Source organism: Aquarana catesbeiana, linkage group LG01 (assembly GCF_042186555.1).
Source record: "Aquarana catesbeiana isolate 2022-GZ linkage group LG01, ASM4218655v1, whole genome shotgun sequence".
Lineage (NCBI taxonomy): Eukaryota > Metazoa > Chordata > Amphibia > Anura > Ranidae > Aquarana > Aquarana catesbeiana.
Genome location: NC_133324.1, coordinates 286,340,299 through 286,360,785, shown reverse-complemented (window position 1 = coordinate 286,360,785; position 20,487 = coordinate 286,340,299). Strand labels below are relative to the sequence as shown.

Sequence of the window (20,487 nt, the reverse complement as noted above, 5' to 3'; positions counted from 1 at the left end):
TACACGGACCTCACTCAGGCCCTTTGTGCTTACTTGCAGGCAAAGGCCCCAGAGAAAAAAAGGGCGCAGACCAGAACAAGGCATGCGCCTCTTGCGGTCACCGGTTTTACCCTGAGTGAAAAAAGCCACTATGCCAAAAATGCATAAAATGGTGGCTAAGGAGTCAAAAGGCTTCCTTAAGGACATGCTTAACTCCTTCAAAAAGGAAATAAAGAGCACTATTGGGCCAATACACTCAGCAGTAGAGAAGCTGGTGGTGCCAGCAAGCTCTAGCCAAGCCAGTACCCCATCTAGTCGATTCGGATAACTCCGAACAAATCTCAGAGGTCGGCTTATGCTGGGATTCCGAGGAGGATGACTCGGCATCAGAGGGCACCCTATTTCCCTCAGAAGACACAGATAATCGTCCAAGGCTCAGTCTCATCTGGTGCAACTTGTCATGCGACTTGGGACTGCAGAGACTTCCAATGAGTACCTTTCATATCTGTGTGACTTCAGGTCGCAGCGACTTCAAAGTGGTCCCACTTTGATGCGACTTGAGGTCTATAGACCTCAAGAATACACCATGGTTTCAAGTTGCATCAAAATCCCTGGCAAAATTCCGTCAAGAAATCGTGCGACCTTCAGGTTGCAATTGTGGAACCTAGCCCAAAGGCTATAGCAGACACACTGGGTATCAAAGAGCAAAAAGCTGCAGGGCTTTCCCTGCACGACAAAATATACAAGGGGTTGCAGCCCAGAAAACCCAGGAGAAGCTCTTCATACCAGGTGCGGTCAAGCGCAGGTATCCATTTGCAGAGGAAGACGCCGAGACTTGGGCGAGAATTTCCCAAAGTGGATGCCTCCCTCGTGAGAGTCGCAAACAAATCCGACTTAGCTTTTGATGATGCGGAGCATGAGAAGCAGAGGTGGCGATTTTGAATCCGGCAATGGCTACCACCTGCACAGCTCGCACCCTAGTAGCTGGCTGTCTCAACTGCAAGCGTTGCTAGGAGACACGCCAAGGGCAATTCCCACACTAACCAGAGTAGCAGATGCCTCTGCTGAAATGGAAAGATATCTTCTAGGGCCATGACCTTAGGGAAGAGAGATCTCCTCTAGGAATAGGCTGTGTGAGATCCCATTCACAGGAAATTTTCTGTTCGGGCCAGACTTGTAAACGGTCCTGGACAGGACTGCAGCGAAGAACAAAGGGCTCCCCCCCCCAAGCAAAAAACAAGCAGGGGAAGGCGCCCTTTTGTCATTCCAGGAGATTTAAGCCGCTCAACAGAAGAGCGTGGGTATGCATGGCCACAATAGACTGGCAAGACGCATACTTGTATGTACCCATAAAGAAAAGTCATCAAAGATACCTAAGGTTCATGATCCAGGGGCCGGTGGCCACCCTGCATCTGCAGTACACCTCTTTTGCCTTTCAGCATCTCTTCTGTGCCCAGAATCTTCTCAAAAATTATAGCAGAAGCGTTAAAGGGCCTGAGACAGCAAGGCATAGGAGTGATACCATACCTAGACAATCTGCTGTTCTTTGCAGATACAGCAAAGAACCTATAAAAAAACAACCTCTGCGCAGGTATTTCTTATCCACAAAACCTGGGGTGGATAGTAAATACAGAAAAATTGTAGCTGACCCCAAGCCAGAGGTGGTATACTTGGATTATGTGCTAGACGCCAGAGTAACCAAAACCCTCAAGATGGAAGAAAAGAATGAGGCAGTCGTAGGACTGATGTCCTCGATCCCAGCCATCACCTGGGCACAGCTCCACATGAGGCCTCTACAGAATTACATTTGACCCAGTGGGATGGTGTCCATTCCTGTCCCTTGGTTGGTCAAACAATATCTTCAGTGGTGGCTCAATCCGCTCCGTTACGCTGAGGGGCGCAGATGGGCACAAGCCAACCCTGTGAGGATTACCACAGATGCTAGTACCCTAGTATGGGGGGCACACATGGGGGATCCATGGGGGCTCTCTGTACATAGGGGAGATGTAACTCCAGATGGTCTCAAGCCTCCTAGTATATGAGGGAATTAAAAGCTGTAGAGGAAGCGTGGAGAGCATTGCAACCAGCTATCCAGGGGAGAGATGTCCGGAATCAGTCAAACGCCATAACAGTGGCATACCTGGACAGGCAAGGAGAGACAATCTCCTTGTTTGACCTGACAGAAGCAATTCTGTCATGGGCTAAGACAAACATCCGATCTACCTCAGGCATACACTTGAAGGGGACAGACAACACGTTGGCAGACTTTCTAAGTCGAAAGACCATAAAACAGACAGAGTGGTCTCTAAACCAAGCAACCTTCTTGTGGATCACGCAAAACTGGAGAGTGCCCGAGGTAGATCTGTTTGCCTCAAGGACAAATGCAAAACTGATGGCAACATCAGAGTGGATACGTTCAATCAAAGCTGGGCATACCAGCCATGTTATGCATTCCCTCTGACCGCTCTAATACCAAAGGTGAGCCAAAGAATCATGGCAGAAAGGGCAACAGTGATACTCGTAGCACCTCACTGACCCCAGGGAACATGGTTCAGTCACTCGAAGAAACTCCAGCCGCACCAGATACAGTAAGACCTATCGGACCTCCTATCGCGAGGGCCAGCCAACAACCGAATCGCAAACTCATGAAGCTTTCGGCTTGGTTACTGAGAGGGTGAGGCTGCAAAAGAAAGAACTGTCGGACAGAGTGATCAACCCCATTCTAGCCAGCAGAAAACCCCATAACTGGAGTAAGAAGGAAGTTTGTCTCCTGGTACAGAAACAAACAGGATTCTGACAGAGAATCATCCTAGCGATTCGGGATTTCCTGCAGAAGGTAGCAGACTTGAACCTCTCTCGGAGCACGCCGAAGGTACAAGTGGCAGCACTCTCCCCCTGTCTGGACACCAGATTAGCAGAGGACCCATTTATAAAGCTATTCCTGATCTCATTAAATAGAGCCAGACCCAGACATGGGACCTCTCCAAGGTGCTCAGAGGATACCTCTCTCCGCCATTCGAACCACTGGAGGAGTGCTCAGATAAAAACCGCACTCTTAGTGGCCCTAGCATCGGCCAGGGGGAGTAGGTGAAAGTCTCCAAGGTTTTTTTTTTTTTAACACAATGGAACCCTACTGACTTATCCAGGCAGATAAAATAGTCCTCTAGCCAAACCAAGTTTTTCTACCAAAAGTCTCTTCAACCTTTCACAGGATGCAGAAAAGAGACACATACAGCAAACTAGACGTAATACTCATAGCTTATCTCGAAAGAACAAAGGGCTGGCAAAGAACTGCCATGTCATTTTTCCTCTATGCAGGAGTCAATAAGGCAAAGCAGGCATCAAGACTCACGGTGGATAAACCTTTCCATACAGATGGCCATTTGGGGACAAAACCTTGCACCCCCCAAGTAGGGTCAAAGCCCACTTGACCAAAGCCTGGGCAACCTCGGTCGCAGAAAAGGCAGGGGCAACTCTGGAGCAGATCTGCAGGGCAGCGACATGATCGAGCTTCAGTACCTTCGCGAGACACTACCACAGCGACCAGCTGTCAAGACCAGACATTGGTCACAAGGTGCTCCACACCTTATCCCCACCCTAGTAAGTATTGCTTGATACATCCTCTCGGATGCTGCCCTGGAAGACGATTGGAGAAAACAGTTGGGTACCCGGTAACTCTTTTTCTAAGAAGTCTTCCAGGGCAGCACTAGTTCCCACCCTAAGCGATGATACCAGGTATTGTGGGGACGCATTGGCTTACTGAGAGTTCCTTCTGTGCTTTAATACTACTGAGGCATACAGGTGAGACTAACAAATTTTATAATGGTGGACTAATGTGTTTCCTGTTGCAGGAAGGAGGAGCCTATCTCTCCGATGCTGCCCTGAAAGACTTCTTAGAAAAAGAGTTACCAGGTACCTAACTCTGTCTTCACAGGCACTCCAGACACTGAGAACAGTCTGTGACTTTGTTTTTGTGGTTTGAGGGTTAATAACTTGGATGGGGATGGGAAATTATGGAATGCCCACTTGACTTCAGCAACAAAACATAGGCAACATCTTCAGGGACATCTTCCTATATGCAGTCTATATACAGCCTCCTTGACGCTCCTCATGCATTTTACTTGCTTGCAGACTCCAGATGAATCACTGAAATGGATCTGACAGGCACAGTCAAGGCTCAGTCAGATTTATCAATAGCCCTTTGCAGACAGGAACTCAAAGACCCTTGTTGTGTAGCAGAACATAGTGATCAGCTTGCAAAATCCCTCCTGTGGCTACTGGTCCCAGCACCACCTCTTCAGGCACTGCCAACCCACCTGGCTGCAGCTGCCCCTTTCACTAGCCCTCCAGGCTAACTTCTCACAGCAGTCCTTCCGACTGACTCTCTCACCAACCTACCTGGCTGACACTGTAGGAGATCTCCCAGGGATAGGATGAAGACTTGGCACAATGCAGTCTTCAGGGAGAACTGGCAGTCTCCCCCTTGTAAGTCTCCAGTAGTGCTAATCTACTCACACTGTCCCCTCACTTGCTCAAGGAATGGCTTCCTTTGTGTGTTGTGGCAGGATGCTTCCAGCACTCGAGCCCTGGCCCAGGGTCACCCCCCACTATAGGGGGTACCTTACCTTTCTAGCAGTCCCAGGTCCTTTTACGACACACCAGGCAGAGGAGGTCTCATCCAGCTCCTCCCCCTTCATGGTCATATGACCTGTCCTACCTCTTCTTTTCCTCCTATTCTCAATAGAAGGCTGGCTGGACGGCTGCGGAGGTGGCCGTGGAGCCGGCCGTGGTGAGCGGCGCTGGCACAAGGAGCAGCCCAGCCTGCTGTCTTGATAGTGGGGACATGGCCGGGACTCTGCCAGAAAGAAATGTCGCGGTCGGCCGGGGAGCTTGTCAAAAGTTGACGCAGAGAGGAATGAGCAGGGCCGGCCAAGCAGCTGCAGAGTGGGGAGATGTGACATGTGGCCCCCAGCCCACCGGGCATATGCCCGGTATGCCCTATGGCCAATCCGGGCCTGGGGGTACCCCAAAGGGCCACCAACAGTCTCCACAGCACTATATCTCCATCTTCCACCTGACTGCCCTGGTGGCATGGCTCATGCCTATTAATGAGGTAAGCCTTGCCCCCTGCCAGCCCCTTACTGGGGATTAGCTGAGGCCCTCATACATATGCCAAACAGCTCCTCCTAACCTCCACCCACTAGCTCTAGACATTTCTATAACCTTCTAGACCAGGGGGAGGCACCAGAGAAGCTGTCGGGATGAGTCATCCAGCCCTGACTCACTGAACCCTGACCCAGATTCACAGCTCAGGCTTAGCCCTGAGCCAAACTAAATGTTCCTACGCTAACAGACCTACACTACCAACTAGCACACACTAGAGGGTGCTACAGAGACAAAAAATAAAGATAATAGAGGAAAGATAGAAAAATGCATAGGTTTTTTTTTCATTCTTCTTCTTGCCAACTTTGTGTGCCAATATACAGATCTATCAAACTGCTCGACATGTGTGACTACATTATAGACAATTAAGCTTATTGTCCCAATTGATATGAATTGCAAAAGTCTAATATGCTTGGTATACAGTATATATTTAAAGCAGTACTATAGTAAACCAAAAACAAAAAAATGTAATATATTGCAGCTTACCAATCATTAGATGTGGTGGCTGCATTTGTTTTTTAGACTTTTTTCCCTCTGTTTTCACCTGGTGATCTGGCCAGTAACCCTCTGGGCAACAGCATTGTTAATCTGGTGGCGGGGAGTGTTGTACTAGAAGATTTACAGTGCCTTCATGTGTGGCAGTATTCATACCCCTTGAAATATTCCACATTTTGTCATGTTACAACCAAAAACGTAAATGTATTTTATTGGGATTGTATGCGATAGACCAACACAAAGTGGCACATAGGGATGGGCTGAACACCCCCCGGTTCGCATCCAGAACACGCGAACAGACCGAAAGTTTGCGCAAACACCGTTAAAGTCTGTGGGACTCGAACGTGAGAAATCAAAAGTGCAAATTTTAAAGGCTAATATGCAAGTTTTTGTCCTAAAAAGGATTTGGTGACACGGGTCCTGCTCCAGGGGACATGTATCAATGGAAAAAGTTTTAAAAACTGACATTATTTATTCGAGAGCAGTGATTTTAATGATGCTTAAAGTAAAAAAAATAAGTGAAATATTCCTATAAATATCGTACCTGGGGGGTGTCAATAGTATGCCTGTAAAGTGGCGCGTGTTTCCCGTGCTTAGAACAGTCCCTGCACAAAATTACATTTCTAAAGGAATAAAAGTCATTTAAAACTTGAGGCTTTAATATAATGTCGGGTCCCGGCAATATGGATGAAAATCAGTGAGACAAACGCATGGGTAACCCCACCTGGCCCATTACCCACCCGGCCCTTTGGGTCTTGTATGGATATTAAGGGGAACCCCGCACCCAAATTAAAAATAGAAAAGGCGTTGGGCCCCCAGGCCCTATACACTCTGAACAGCAGTATACAGGCGGTGAAAAAGACAGGGACTGTAGGTTTGTTCTTATGTAGAATCTGTTTGTAATTTGGAACAGGTACATTTTGTAAGTGTAGCTCCAGCCAAAAAAACTATTTTAAAGCTTTTTGGAAAACCTTTGGGGTTTTTTAGGGAAACAAGGATTGGTGATAAATCAGTGGAGGAGACACCTTTTTCCCATATTAACTCTTACAGGAGAGAATTTCCCTTCCTAGGGGTAGCTTTCCTCTCACTTCCTGTTGTCTCCCTCCGTTTGTAAGTAGGAGTCATTTGTAAGTCAGATTTTTTAAAATAGGGGACCTCCTGTATATACTATACGGCCTGCCCTATACACTCTGCGGAAAATTAGGCCTTAGGTGTTGGTACCAGAACACTGTAAGCCCTCACAGTTACTCTTGCTGGGTGCTGGAACGGGCCCTGCTGTGAAATATTATATCAAGAATTGTAATTACATCCCCCTGTTAAACAGGGGCAGAAAAATTGGGCCTTAGGCGGTGTTGGTGGCACAACGCTGTAAAGCCTCACAGATACTTTTGTTGAGAGCAGGAACAGGCCCTACTGCAAAATATTACAGCAAAAATTGGAATTACACACCCCTGTAAACAGGGGCAGAAAAATTGGGCCTTAGCCACTGATGCTGGTGCCACAACACTGCAACCCCTCACAGATACTCTTGTTGAGCACAGGAACAAGCCCTGCTGCAAAATATTACAGCAAAAATTGTAATTACACGCCCCTGTTAAACAGCGGCAGAAAAATTGGGCCTTAGCCACTGGTGGTGGTGCCCAGAACCAAAAATGTTCTTAGAAGCTTTCAACATTGAGGAGGAATAGGATAGTCACTCAGCATAACATGATAGTCACTCAGCAACAGCATAGGCAGTCTTCAAGGGATCTTGCATTCATAAAAAAATTAGTCGGTTACATCAGCATCAGGTGTTTGGTAGCTGGTGATCCAAAACTGATTCATTTTTATGAAGGTGAGCCGATCAACTGAGTCGGTGGACAGGTGCACTCTGTACGCTGGATGCAGGACAAGCCAGTAGCTCAATTGCATACTGTGCAAGCTCTGGCCAGTGATCCATCCTCAAGACCCAGTCTGATCTTGCCCCAAGGTATTCCTGCACCATGTACAACAGACGCTGGCAATGGTTGCTGGAACTGATTAGACTTTGGGGCTGAGGACTAAAAATTGTCTAAATGCATCGGTCAGACGGCCACCTTCTCCACCGCTCCTTCTGTGACTGAAGCCTCAGCAACACGTTGTCCAGGAGGACCAGGAAATTGTAACCTCCCAGGCTCTGGAAACGCATTGCACAAACCTTTTCTGCAAGGCCTCCCGAAGATGTTTCATCTTCCGCTCCCTCTGCGATGGCTGGATAAGTTCCGCCACCTTACCCTTGTAACATGGTTTAAGAAGGGTTGCCAGCCAGTACTGATCCCTCTCCTTGATACCACGAATCCGAGGGTCCTTTCGCAGGCTTTGCAGGATCAGGGAGGCCATGCAGCGTAGGTTTGCTAAGGCATTCGGTCCGGTGTCCTCTGGGTCACCAAGGACGACCTGATCCGCAGCCACCTCCTGCCAGCCACGTACAAGTCCATGGGTTTCTGGGGCCTGAAAACGATCCCTTGAAGACTGCTGTTGATGCTGGGTGCCAGGCTCCACCTCCATGCTGACACAATAATCTTCTTTCTTCTTTCTTCTTTCTTCTTTCTTCCTCCCTCTGTTCTGCCTCAAGTGCCTTGTCCATTATTCCACGCAGCGTGTGCTCCAACAGGTAGACAAGAGGGACAGTATCACTGATGCATGCACTGTCTCACTGCTCACTATCCTCGTGGCCTCCTCAAATGGTGACAGGACAGTGCATGTATCCTTGATCATGAGCCACTGGTGTGGTGAAAAAAAGCCAAGCTCCCCTGACCCTGTCCTGGTGCCATACTCACACAGGTAGTCCTTGATGGCCCTCTGCTGCATGTGCAGCCACCGCAGCATTGCCAACGTTGAGTTCCACCTGGAGGGCATGTCACAGATAAGGCGGTTCTTGGGCAGGTTGCATTCCTTTTGGAGGTCAGCCAGCCGAGCACTGGCATTATATGACCGGCGGAAATGCCCACAGACTTTCCTGGCCTGCCTCAGGAGATCCTATAAGCCCGGGTACCTGCACAAGAACCGCTGCACCACCAAATTAAGGACGTGAGCCAAATGGGGAACATGAATGAAGCGTCCCTGTCGGAGGGCGGAGAGGACGTTGGTGCCATTGTCGCAAACCAGCTGAGAGCAGGCTTACCCAGTGCGCCGTGAAAGAAAGGTAACGTCCCTGTCCATGCCTGCTGGACCATGAGTCAGCGTTACTATACACCTGAGCGCCCTGTCCAACGAGGCCAAGACATTGCCTTCCACATGTCGGTAAACAGACGGAATGGCCTTCCGAGAAAAAAAATTGCCGTTTGGGAACCTGCCACTGAGGTACTGCACATTCCACAAATTCTCGAAAGGGGGCAGAGTCTACCAGCTGAAAAGGCAGCAGTCGGAGTTCTAGCAATTTAGCCAAACTAGCATTCATCCGCTGAGCATGTGGATGACTGGGACCGAATTTCTTTCGCCGGTTTAGCATCTGGGGTAGGGAAATTTGCCTGCCACAATTGGGTGTTGGTGTACCGCTACCAGATTGCCCGCAAGTGCTTGGGACACCTAATGCTACACCTTCATGCAGGTCTCTGAGAGGACTGAAGTTATAGTGGGGTTGCAGATCCCAGCTGAAGAGGAGCAAGGAGAGGTCCGCCTTGTTCTTTGGTGTGGGTCTTTTAAGTACTGTTGCCAACAGACTGCATGGGAGCTCGACATATGTCTGGTCAAGCATGTGGTGCCCAAGTGGCTGCTGTTTTGCCCATGCTTGATACGCTTCAGACATATGTTGCAAACAGCAACGGTGCAATCTGCTACACAGCAGTTTTGAAAAACACGTGGAGTCAGCAGCGTCCTGCATATGTGGAGCTCTGCGGTGTGATGCAGTCAGTTGCCTACCCTTAAGCTGGCCCCTGGAGGGCATCCTGCCTTGTTGATGTGCCGCCTCCTCCTCCTTCTCCTCCTCCTCTCTTCTATCTGGCACCCACGTAGAGTCGGTGACCTCATCATCCCCTCCCTCCTCGCCACTGGAGCAAACCTGGCAGTATCCTGCAGCTGGGGGAACATGACTGCCAGTTTCTTGTCCTTCTTGGGCACCCCCTCTTTCTGGGCTCACGTTACTGCCTTCATCCTCAACTTGGGTACAATCATCAGAGCCTTCAAAACGCAGTGCATCCTCCAGCAGCATGTACCCTACACTGTGGTCGAACAGTTCGGGGGACTCCTCAGGTCATGATGGTGGGGCTAGGAAAGGAGTGACTGATGACATTGAGCCGATGGAAGAGGCCACTTTGGCAGCTGAGTTGGCAGACAAAGTACCCTTAGCCTGTGTGACAGAGGATGAGGACGGCTTGGACATCCACTCTACCAACTCTTCTGCATGTTGTGGCTCAACACAGCCAGCTGCCGAAAAAAAGGACAAGCATGCCCCCCAACCAGCACTGTTGGCTGTAGACACAGAGCCTGCTTGCCATCTTTTAGAGGCCTGTGAGCGTCTGCCTCTCCTTGGTGGTCTTCCAGACATACTGTACAATTAGATTAGCAAAACCAATGCCTGAAGTTTACTAAAAACAGTACACCAGGAATGGCCTACAGTCAGGTATAGACTTGGCTAGACTACAATGCAGTGGATATATATTTTATGAACTGCATGTCACTGAGTCACCTGCCTGAAAGTGTCTTTGAACATGTACTCCAGGAATGGCCTACAGTCAGGTATAGGCTTGGCTAGACTATATATACAAGCCTCTCTCTCTTTCTCTCTTTCTCTCTCTTTCTCTCTTTCTCCTCTCCTTCTCCCCTTGTGCCCTAATTGGCCAAAGGCACCCTGCCTTTGGCCAATTATGGCTCTGTTTGCTTACGGTGCTGTAATTGGCCAAAGCATGCAGGTCATAGTGCATGCTTGGCCAATCATCAGCCAGCAAACCACTGCGATGACTCAGTGCATTATGGGCCATGACGCGCCGCTCGAATTTGGCGCAAACGGCCCATAATGTTCCATTTTCAGCGAACGATCGAACAGACCATATTCGAGTCAAATTCATGTTTGACTCAAAACAGTCAGCCCATCCCTAGTGGCACATAATTGTGAAGTGGAAGGAAAATGATAAATGGTTTTCAAAATAAAAATAAATAAATAAATATGAAAGTGTGGCATGCATTTGTATTCAGCCCCCCTGAATCAATACTTTGTAAAACCACGTTTCGTTGCAATTACAGCTGCAAATCTTTTGGGAATGTCTCTACCAGCTTTGCACATCTAGAGAGTAAAATTTTTGCCCATTCTTCTTTGCAAAATAGTTCAAGCTTGGTCAGATTGGAGGAAGAGCATCTGAACAGCAATTTTCAAGTCTTGCCACAGATTCTCAATTGGATTAAGGTTTGGACTTTGACTGGCCAATTCTAACACATGAATATGCTTTGATCTAAACCGGGGGTCTGAAACTGGCGGCCCTCGAGCTGTTGCAAAACTAGAAGTCCCATGAGGCATTGCAAGGCTGACAGTTACAAGCATGGGGTGACTTGTAGTTTTGCAACAGCTAGAGGGCCATCAGTTTGAGACCCCTGATCTAAATCGTTCCAATGTAGCTCTGGCTGTATGTTTAGGGTCGTTGTCCTGCTGGAAGGTGAACCTCCACCCCAGTCTCAAATCTTTTGCAGACTCTAACAGATTTTGGCTCCATCCATCTTTACATCAACTCTGACCAGCTTCCCTCCCCCTGCTGAAAAAAAGCATCCCCACAACATGATGCTGCCACCACCATGTTTCACGGTCAGGATGGTGTGTTCATGATGATGCGCAGTGTTAGTTTTCCGCCACACATAGCATTTTGCTTTCACGTCAGAAAGTTCAATTTTGGTCTCATCTGAGCAGAGCACCTTCGTCTACATGTTTGCAGTGTCCCCCACATGACTTTTTACATGAAGCGCATTACCCCCGTAGGAGCTGCTAATTTGTTTGTTTTCCCACTGGCCATCCCAGACCTTCAGAGCTACCATTACCTCTGACACTTCGGGTTCCATCATGTGCAATAGCACAGACTCCATTCCCTTTTACCCAGCTGTGACGCAATAGTATGCGGTCAAAACAACACCTTAAGGTAAATTCACAGTGCACAATATAGTATACCTGTTTGTCTATACCTGGATCTCCACTTGTTTGATGATGCAAAGGAAAACAACATTCACACAGTTGTACTTAAGTAAATCTTTGTTTACTGTAATTGCTTTAAAGTAAGTACTACAATGGTAGTACTGTCAGTCCAATGTAGTCTAGCAGTCAACTGACTTTAACTACAAAGATATTACACAGATGTAAAGTATTTGAGATAACTTGTTAGTAATGTGCTAAAGGAACATAGGATAAATGACAGAGTGACTTGATCTCACTATGAGCACTATCCTATCCTGTGCGCACTTTATAACTATAATTAAATCAGAGACTAATTTGATTAAAATATAGTACAATGTCTAGGGAGCTCCCCTTAGTTAGTATCACAGTAACCTCAGTATGTTAACGAGACACAAAGCCTTGTGTTTTATTAAACAGTCCTTCTTTTCTTCTTCTGCTAGCAAAGAATAAAGTGAATTTGTAATCCAAGGGGTTAATGACTCCTGATCAAAGTAGGCTGAAATATAGAATCAAAGTTCTCGTGCAACAGCACTGTAACTATCTTTAATTGCCAATGACACAGTACTAAATCCTCTATGAGGTACAGGCCCGAAGCCTAATATTAACTCAGTCTAATCCTCTTGACTTCACTTGTGGGACTATGGGTCCCAGCAACTCTGTATTGTAAAGATGAATGTGTAAAAGTGTATCAAGAAGCTTTTGGGCAACAGCCCTCTCACCCAACCAGAACAGTGTTGTCAGAAGACTCCGTTCTGATGTACAGGGCTTTGTCCCTGGCCGGCACTGCTGCGCTGCTCCACTCCACACAGACGCTCCCGAACTCCGACAGGCTCCTCTGGCTCCTTCCCAGTATTGCCCTGCTGTCAGCCCAGCTCTCTGGGGTGTCACAGTACTGCTGCTCGGATCTCTCTTCCATGGAAGTAGGCCGTGCTGTGCTGGAAACTTCACACAGATCCTCCCAGGCTGGCCATGCGTGTCCAAGAGGCCTAAGATGGCTGCCCCAGCCCTTTTATAACCTTCCCACAATGCAGTTCTGTTCTCCTGATGTTCATGGGAGTTAAAGGGCATCATGGGTAGGTCAAGTTAATGTCCAAATGTAAACAACAAAACGGTTCCATGTTAACTTCTTAAATGATGAAAAATAAAGATGCAGTACTTTTATATTTTGGCCACTAGATGGCGCCAGATACTAAGATATAACACATTTTAAGTTACATACCAAATATGTGACCGCTACACACTCTCCCTGCTTGAACTCTTTGGTCCCCAAAGATACCATGGGAGCATATCTGACATAAAACAAATTATGTTCTAATCCTGACTTACGACAGGCAAATATTTTGTTGCCCCTTAGCTTTCACATATTAACTGGCATACTTCAGGTGTAATTTCATAACCATATTTTGACAAGGCCAGGGCAATTGCTGTGTCTCACCCGATGGTGTCAGAGATTTGAGTAGAGTAGATCCACTGCCTACCCAATCGACAGCAGGTAGCAGGACTTCAGGGTCAGAGCGACGAGCCGTAGAGACTGGCTCTTCGGAACTTTCCCCTAACGTGTCATAGGTGAGTCTTTGCGGTGGGTGCACTTTCCACCTTAACTTCATCGCCCCCAGATCCTCCTCCTGCTTTGTTGAATGTTTCACTTTGTTTTCCTCACTGATCGAAGTATTGAGATCAACAAATGAGTCTTGCATTCCACTTTCAAAAGTCCGTTGTAACTCTATCTTCTCCAAAGAGGACAATGCTTCCTCAAGAAAATCTTTCAAGTCTCCAGTTGGTTTTGTAGCGTCAGTGGCCTCAGGCCTTACTTCTGCTTCTTCTCCTTCCTCCTCTATCCAGATCTCTGCAGGCAAAGACGACATCACATCATCGACTGATCCTGAATCTCCGTTTCCTGGTAATGATCTTGAACTCAGATTCTCTGAATACTCATACTCGTCCCCAGAATCATCGCTTCCATCAGTTCCTCGTAACATGTTCCCTTTTGAACAGGTACCAGCCGGTGCCAATCTTTCAGGAGATGTCTGAGAAGCTTCTGGGACTCACAGCATCCGACAGTGGCAATAAGTGGTTTCTATGCCACATCTTCTTTGGCCCCGACTCTCCCTCTGGTCGAATCTGATATACTGGAAATACAGGGACTCGCTTACACACAATGAAAGGCTGTGAATGCCATCTGTCCACCAACTTGTGCTTCCTGGGTATACCCAGATTCTTTAGTAGAACTCGATCTCCTGGTTGTAAGTCGTGAATTTTCACTCTGGCATCAAAGTTCCGTTTGTTCTGGGACTCCCTAACGGTAGCATGCTCTACTGCCTTTTCATATGCTTGTTTTAGGTTCTTCCTCAGTCGATCTACGTACCCTCTATGTGAGGTCAAAGGGACATCATCCAAAGACGTACCAAAAACCAAGCCAGCAGGAAGTCTGGCTTCTCGTCCGAACATTAAGCGATATGGGGAATACCCAGTAAAGTCACTCTCCGTGCAGTTGTATGCGTGGACTAATGCTGCAATGTGGTTTCCCCAATGCTGTTTCTTGTCAGACGGTAAAGTCCCCAGCATGTTCAGTAGAGTCCTATTGAACAGCTCTGGTTGATGGTCACCCTGAAGGTGATAAGGCGTGGTGCGAGTCTTCTTAATGCCCAAAAGAGCACACAGCTGACGTTACCTTGTGCAATAACTCATTGAGGGGTCAGGCAATAGTGGCAATTCTCCACAAACCTTCTATAGTAAGAGCAGAACCCCAAAAAGGATCTCAACTCAGTTACTATTCTTGGCCGGGGCCAGCTGGTAACAGCTTCCAACTTTTTCGGGTCAGTGGCAACTCCTCCAGCTGAGACTACATGTCCCAAATATGTAACCGAGGTCAGGTAGAACTGACATTTTTCTAACGACGGCTTCAACCCCTCCTCACATAGCCGGGAGAACACCTTCTCCAAGCGGGTCTCATGTTCTCCGAGGGTCTTCCCAAACACGATGTCATCATCCAAATACACCAAAACTTCCATTAGGTTCATGTCTCCAACCGCCCTCTCCATAAGGCGTTGGAAAGTGGAGGGGGCTCCTGACAGACCCTGAGGCATTCGGCTGAATTCGTGGAACCCCAATGGGCATATAAATGCGGTCTTTTCTTGATCCGCCGGATGCATGGGAATTTGGTAATACCCACTCTTTAGGTCCAACACGTTGAACTACTTGGCCCCTGTAAGACACTGCAACGCATCTTCAATGCGAGGGGTGGTATATTGATCGGGTATCGTGCGCCGAATGAAGGGACCCATTCTTCTTTCTCACCACCAAGATGGGGGAAGCGTATGGGCTCCTGGATTCTTGGATTACCCCCGACCTTTTTAATTCAGCCAGTTGTTCTCATAGGTCTTCTAGGTCGCTAAGCGGTACTCGCCGGGCTCTCTCACGGAATGGCTTGTCTTCCTGGAGGCGAATCGTGTACTTGGCACACCCCAATCGAAATCATTTTGAGTGAACAACTTCTCCCACCTCTTCAACTGGGATTTTGCCCTTTCCTGCCACTGAGAAGGCAAGTTCTCTGCACAGTGCTGTAGCTCCCTTTCCAGACCTTGACCATCTTTCTCGCCCTTCACCTCCTCTGGGAGCAAAGGATTGGCCGCACTAACTTGTCCCACTAGCATTCAAGGCCTCAGCATGATGGGCTGGTCCGTCACGTTCTTCAATTGGATGGGCATTCTTTTCCTTCTTCGGTACAGATCCCGGGTGGGAACCAATTCAGGAACCATCTCCAGTCCTCTTGTTCGGGCTTTCTCATCCGTTTCCAAGACTACAAATGGTCCCGACTGATCCCTCTTTAGTTTTACAGTGGCTTTCATTTGAGCAACCTCGCCCGGCCATAATGTCCTTGCTTTACCCTCAAAGCTCCACAACCGCCCCAATTCTCCTCTCGGGGCTTCCTTCTCTCTGACCACTCGACGTTAGGCTTGTTGTAATTGTGGGTGGATCTTGTGGGTGTCACCCCCTTCAGTGTCTAGAACAGCAAACAGCCTCCGCACTAGATCCATATTCGTCCCCACCAGTATGGAATTCCGCCCGGCTCCAGGGGGCCTGGGGCACACCACCACCAGCGTGTCAAAGGTCTCCTCTTTTCCTACAGCCGCCGGCCCAAAAGATATTTGTATGGGGATATACCCATCGTAAGGGCATCGGGTGGTTCCAATCCCCCAGATCTGGAGCACCTCCAACTTTCGGATGGGAATATGACTTAAGTGTCTGTCATAAAAATCTCGATACAACAGAGTAACTTGTGCTCCTGTATCTAGTAGAGCCTGAGTATAAACTCCTTCTATCTGTACACACACAATGGGGGATGGTCCTACTAGCCTTTCGGGAAAACTCTCTGACTGCCCCCTCTTGTTGACAAGGCGGTTCTTCTTTTTTTAGTCTCTTATTTTTAGGTTGAGAATTTTGGTCGCCAATACTAGGCGCAGTGTTAGTTTCTTTTAGCTGTGTTCTCGGAGCAGGTCCCCCCCGCTTGCATCTTGACAAGGCCCAACTGGTGAGGCATTGACTTTCTGCTCCCGGTCCCCTGACCCCGGTGTCGGGTTACTTGTCCATTCACCCATTTTCCGTAGACTCTGGGACTTCCTCTTTCCTTTCTTTTCCTTTGGAGCTCTGTTCTTTTGCAGGGTTCTCAGCTGGCTCCTTCACTGAGACCCTCTGAAGTTTCCCGCCGGTTGCTCCTTCAATAGCATCTTCGACATCCTGATCAGCTCCCTCAGTAATGCAGCATCCGATTCTTTCCGTGGGCAACGGGCCTGAAGATGCCCAAAATCTCCACACTGATAGCATCTCCGGCTATCCACTCGTTCACTTGAGCTCTTGGCTTGTGCCCCCATCACTCGGAGCAACGCTTGCTGCAGCAGAGATTTACCCGAGAGTTCTTCCTCAGCTGACTTTGGTCGAGTTGGTGCTGACAAGGACTCCCCTTTCAAAGGCGAATGGTGTTCTTCCCACCAGCATTCTTCTGGATCCACATCTTCCATACCTTCCACGGCTACTGACTGTGCGGCGGCCCTTCCACTTCTTTGCAAGGGATCTCTGGCCATCCGGGTATCCCTATCCTTTTCTTCCAAGACGGCTTCTTCCTCTCTCACTAACCCCATCAATTCAGGATAAGAGGGGAATCTCACCAGCGCCTTTTAAGAGCAACCAAAGGGCAATGGGGTGGTTCGGTCTGGCCCCTTTTAAAGTCAGATTAGACCGGACTTTATCTGCCTCCCGAGGGTCAACACCCTTCTTCAGAATGATCTGATGTAAAATCTGGTCTATACGGACAATGTATGCGGACAACTTCTCTCCCATCTTCTGATGAGTGTGCTCAAACCGATGCATCAGATCAGGTAAATTTTCGATCTTCCCATACACAGCATAGAGGGCTGTAATGTAATCTTTAGCACCACAGTCTGGCTTCCCTCTTTGGAGACTCCTAATAACATCAGCTGCTGGACTTAGCAAACTTTCACTTATCCGCCTTCTCGCTAAATGTCCCGGGACATTCCAATCCTCCAAAGCCTGAGTGGCTTGATCCATCCAACTCTCAAAATCTTCCTCTCCCTCTGGCCTCGGTATTCGCCTGGAGAATATGGGTAGCTTCTGAGACTTCTCATTCGTGGATGTCTGGTGACTTTGTATCAAGCTGTCCACCAGACGACTCATACCTAGATAAAGACGCTGGTGGCATCTTGGGCTCTAGGCCCTGTCCTAACCCCGGGCTCTCAGAAGCTGGGCTGTTCCTCTCTGAACTCCTTGCCAATGGGATCCCTGGCGGTGTTGCGGGTGGCTGTTCTTTTGATTCTTGGATTGGGATTACCATTCCGTCCAGGCCCTCAGATAGGCTCACCATCCCTCCCTGGAACTCTGTTGGGGTGGCTTCTTTCCACTCTAAGAGAGCGTAAGTAAAGTTTTCCTGTACATTCTGTTTAGCAAATAGCAACCTTGTCCGGCACTGCTTTCCGCATTAGTAGTCGCACCTCTCTATCAAACCATTGGTCTCCTGGGAGTCTCAGTATAGTGGTCTTCTGGGCTACACCCCCAAATTCTTGACTTCACTGAGTAGCCGCAGCTGAGCTCATGACTCCCTCTCCTGGCCTATTCGGGCATTCCAGTTGGGAAATCTCGGTGGGACCTCCATGAAGCGCACTACCCCCGTAGGAGCTGCTAATTTGTTTGTTTTCCCACTGGCCATCCCAGACCCTCGGAGCTACCCTTACCTCTGACACTTTGGGTTCCATCATATGTAATAGCACAGACTCAATTCCCTTTTACCCAGCTGTCATACAATAGTATGCGGTCAAAACAACACCTTAAGGTAAATTCACGGTGCACAATATAGTATACCTGTTTGTCTTTACCTGGATCTCCTCTTGTTTGATGATGCAAAGGAATACAACATTTACACAGTTGTACTTAAGTAAATCTTTGTTTAATTGCTTAACTGTAAATCTTTGTTTAATTGTTTAACTGTAATTGCTTTAAAGTAAGTACTACAATGGTAGTACTGTCAGACCAACGTTGTCTAGCAGTCAACTGACTTCAACTACAAAGATATTACACAGATGTAAAGTATTTGAGATAACTTGTTAGTAATGTGCTAAAGGAACATAGGATAAATGACAGAGTGACTTGATCTCACTATGAGCACTATCCTATGCGCACTTTATAACTATAATTAAATCAGAGACTAATTTGATTAAAATATAGTACAATATCTAGGGAGCTCCCCTTAGTTAGTATCACAGTAACCTCAGTATTTTAACGAGACACAAAGCCTTGTGTTTTATTAAACAGTCCTTCTTTTCTTCTTTCTTCTGCTAGCAAAGAATAAAGTGAATTTGTAATCCAAGGGGTTAATGACTCCTGATCAAAGTAGGCTGAAATATAGAATCAGTTCTGGTGCAACAGCACTGCAACTATCTTTAATGCCAATGACACAGTACTAAGGCTGGGTTCACACTGCTGCGGTGGCAGACATCGCATGTGATTCGCAGCGCACTGCTGTTCACATCACATGCGATGTCTGTGCTGTGCGATATCAGCCATACAGATAGTATGGCTGATATCGCACCGCATTCGGTCCAAACTCGCACAGGACCCTTTTTTTTGTTCGGACCAAAATCTGATCGCATGGGTGTTCACACCTATGCGATCCGAAAATGTCCGAATTGTCAGTTCGCATTGCGATATGCGGGCTGAACTGGGGGTGTCATTAACATTGTATGACACTCCCCAGCAGTTCGCATATGGCAGTGTGAACTGCCGTGCGAGTTGGTGCGATGCGGGAACCCGCAGTAAATTCGCTGCGTTCCCGCACCGCAGCAGTGTGAACCCAGCCTAAATCCTCTATGACCGGGATATGCAATTAGCGGACCTTCAGCTGTTGCAGAACTACAAATCCCATGAGGCATAGCAAGACTCTGACAGCCCCAAGCATGATACCCAGAGGCAGAGGCATGATGGGACTTGTAGTTTTGCAACAGCTGGAGGTCCGCTAATTGCATATCCCTGCTCTATGAGGTACAGGCCCGAAGCCTTATATTAACTCAGTCTAATCCTCTTGACTTCACTTGTGGAACTATGGGTCCCAGCAACTCTGTATTGTACAGATGAATGTGTAAAAGTGTATCAAGAAGCTTTTGGGCAACAGCCCTCAGCCAATCAGGACAGAAGACTCCGTTCTGATGTACAGGGTTCTGTCCCCGGCCAGCCGGTACTGCTGCGCTGCTCCGCTCCACACAACGAGACGCTTCCGAACTCCCAGATGGCTCCGACAGGCTCCTCTGGCTCCTTCCCAGTATTGCCCTGCCATCAGTCCAGCTCTCTAGGGTGTCACAGTACTGCTGCTCGGATCTCTCTTCCGTGGAGGTAGGCCGCGCTGTGCTGGAAACTTCACACAGATCCTCCCAGGCTGGCCATGCGTGTCCAAGAGACCTAAGATGGCCGCCCCCAGCTCTTTTATAACCTTCCCACAATGCAGTTCTGTCCTCCTGATGTTCATGGGAGTTAATGGGCATCATGGGTAGATCAAGTTAATGTCCAAATGTAAACAACAAAACACTTCCATGTCAACTTCTTAAATGATGAAAAATAAAGATGCAGTACTTTTATATTTTGGCCGCGAGATGGCGCCAGATACTAAGCTATAACATACTTTAAGCTACATACCAAATATGTGACTGCTACATACAAACTGCAAATGGGATTTCTTATGGCTTTCTTTCCATAATGGCTTTCTCCTTGCCACTCTTCCATAAAGGCCAGATTTGTGAAGTGCACGACTAATAGTTGTCCTGTGGACAGATTCTCCCACCTGAGCTGTGGATCTCTGCAGCTCCTCCAGAGTTACCATGGGCCTCTTGGCTGATTTTCTGATTTAATGCTCTCCTTGCCCGGCCTGTCAGTTTAGGTGGACAGACAAGTCTTCTTAGGTTTGCAGTTCGCAGCAGCTGATCACCTCACGTGAGGGGAGGGGTCGAATGCGGAAGTCGGGCTGACCTCATCCTCGCGCCCCGGGATGCCGGCTCTCTCCTTCCTCCCCTTGGGCGGCGGTGTAGTGACGCTGACGCCGACCACGGCTCCCGTATCGTTGGTGCGGGCGGCCGCCTCCTAGCCCCGCATCCCCAAGATTAACCGCGGGACTCAGGTCCCTGTAAGAACGCGGCTATAGCTCCCCCTACCCCCCCGCTGCGCCCCCCCCTCCCCCCGCC

At 48.2% G+C, this 20,487-nt stretch overlaps 1 protein-coding gene across 4 annotated transcripts in view; it reads left to right on the top strand.

Moving 5' to 3' along the window:
* The window catches only part of GGT1 (gamma-glutamyltransferase 1), a 336,039-nt gene that overhangs the window by 237,835 nt on the left and 77,717 nt on the right, over positions 1–20,487 (top strand). The window lies entirely within an intron of this gene.